The following is a 2,347-nucleotide window of genomic DNA, read 5'->3' as shown; positions in this document are numbered from 1 at the left end:
TCTGAGGGGCTTTGTTCAGTGAGGGTAAAATAAGAGCGTGTGGGTTGACCGGCTCCCCCTGCTGGGCATTTCACGCATCAGACGTGATCAATCAACGTCTGGAAGTATTTGAGCAGAGAATTGCAGATTTTTTAAAAATCTCTATTTGGATCATGAAAATCCATTTGTTTCTATGATTGTGTTCTCAGGCTGTTGGTGAGAGTCACTTTGTAAAACGGGCTTTGATTCAGCGCTAGGATGATGACTGACATTTAAAAGGAATTAGTGAAAACCATTCCGGAGGCGACCTTGCTGGAATCCTCTGTGTGCTCGATTGCATCTTTAGGGATACTTCGCTTGCAGGCTTTACACATGGAGGCTTGTGTCTCTGCTCTGCTTGACCCCAAACTCTGCTCGTCTCCACACGGCATCAACAGAGAACGGACAGAATCGAATGTGAACTCCTGCATCTGAATTGGAATATTAGGAATTCTGTACGATTACCTGAAGTTGGCAGAGATAACAGGTAAATGTTAGCACAGTGTCTTTGTGACTGTAGACCTGCTAATCTGAGTTATTTAGTTCTTTCCCCTCTGTGCAGGTGTTTAAAATTTTTGCAACGGGATTAAAGGTTTCAAACACGACCACGGCTGGATGGAATCTGACAACTGGACTGAAAACATCTGTCTGACCTTGAGCCTCTTGTGGTTCAGTTCTTTCCCAACTGTGGACAGACACGCACTCGATGTTCTCTGTGAGGATCCTGAACATTTCAATGCTGAACCGCTTGTTGCCGAGGTAACCGCGGCGTGCCGGTTCAGTTCTTACACAACTTCCTGTGCCTGCAGATTGTGATCGGTTAAATTCAGATGAATTAAAAAGCATATTAAAAAGTCCGAATGATCAGCGACAGTCACATTTCCCACAACCATGAAAGCAACAGCAAAGGAACGATGAATAAAATTTCCATCAAAAATCTGATTTCCTGAAATGAAAAAGGAAAATAATTATAACTGAGGCTGAATCTTCCGTAGGGCGAGAAAGCTTGTGCTGACACCAGTCTGCTTTTATTAATGATATTGGTTGTGCAGCAGCTCTGAGATGATCTGCTGAAGGAGGCTCTTTACCGCCCCCTGCAGGCTCCCTGCAGAACTGGCAGACCTCTCTGGGGTCAGCCTCGCGACACGGGGGGGGCTCTCAGCAGCTCAGAGGCTCGAAAATGGAACTGAAGCTAGAAATGTCAACATCAATTATCAAACTAAATCAATACTGTCAACTATATGGATGGTGGGTGGATGGATGGATGGATGGGTGGATATATATATGTGTGTGTGTGTGTGTGTGTGTGTGTGTGTGTTCTTAATTCTCATTCAACACAGGTTCTAAACCAAATTGCACCACAGAGATAACACCGTAACCTTGACGCGTCTCAACAAATAAAATACGTACAGTCCAATCGGTCCTCAAGTGAATTTTAACTACACAAGAACAGGAGTGTTTAATGGTTGTAATAGGGCCCAATATTAATTTCTGCCCTCTGTGAGATGTGACACTATGAGCAGACTTTAGAGGTCTGTATTCATGTTAGTCTCAGTCTTAAAACGCCTTAAAACAAAAAGTCTGTTTTCAACATTGCTTCTGTGAGCTGTGTGTGTGCGTTACACTATTTATAAACCCAAAAATAACCACTGACAGATGTTATTCTCTGGATAAAGTTAAAAGACAAAATGTGGGGGGGAAAAAACCCCAATATAAGAAAAAGAATGATTCATTGTCACGTAAATCCCGTGAGAAGCTTCTCTGCAGCATCATGAGCTCACTGGAGGAGGGAGAGGGAACTCTGGGACGTGTCAGACACGGAGCAGGGAGGTACGGCTGACTCCTCGCCTCATCCTTCCCTGTCCTCGCTCCCGGTCACTCGTATGGACTCTGCTACTCCTTTCACAGGCCATCACACATGTTTATTGTGTTCAGAGGTCGTTCATCGTCTGCTTTTATGAACACTCCCGTTGTTTCCTGCAACATCTCATAAGTCTGTCACGTCTGTCTGACTATAGGAAGACAGGTCCCGTATCCATGGAGACAAACTTTGTTGGGTAGAAACCGCTGCAAATTTCCAGATCGAGAATGGGACCTTTTAAATATGTGGGGTTCCTTGTGGGTTTAAAAGATTCTATAAGATCCAGAACCTCTCTCAGCATCTATATTAAAATGATCTCAATTAAGGACTTTGCTGCATTTAAGCATAAAAAGTGACAGCAAATCAGCCAACTCATGACTAAATCCACTGTTTGGCTTTGGTGTACATAAAAACAGCTGTAAAGTCTGATGAGACCAAGTTGTTGTGTCACATTGTCAGGGGAAATTC

General features: G+C 43.7%; 1 long non-coding RNA gene across 2 annotated transcripts in view; it reads left to right on the top strand.

Annotated features, from left to right (window-relative positions):
* The window catches only part of LOC105417725 (uncharacterized), a 45,675-nt gene extending 44,749 nt beyond the window's left edge, over positions 1-926 (top strand). For both annotated transcript variants that reach the window (XR_003891658.1, XR_003891659.1), the window contains 2 exons: positions 417-505; positions 581-926. This is a non-coding gene — a long non-coding RNA (uncharacterized lncRNA). The remainder of the gene's footprint in view (positions 1-416; positions 506-580) is intronic.
* Positions 927-2,347: the final 1,421 nt, after the last annotated feature.

The sequence above is a fragment of the Takifugu rubripes genome, chromosome 17, assembly GCF_901000725.2.
Source record: "Takifugu rubripes chromosome 17, fTakRub1.2, whole genome shotgun sequence".
In the NCBI taxonomy this organism is placed as follows: domain Eukaryota; kingdom Metazoa; phylum Chordata; class Actinopteri; order Tetraodontiformes; family Tetraodontidae; genus Takifugu; species Takifugu rubripes.
This window is presented reverse-complemented; position numbering and strand designations above follow the sequence as displayed.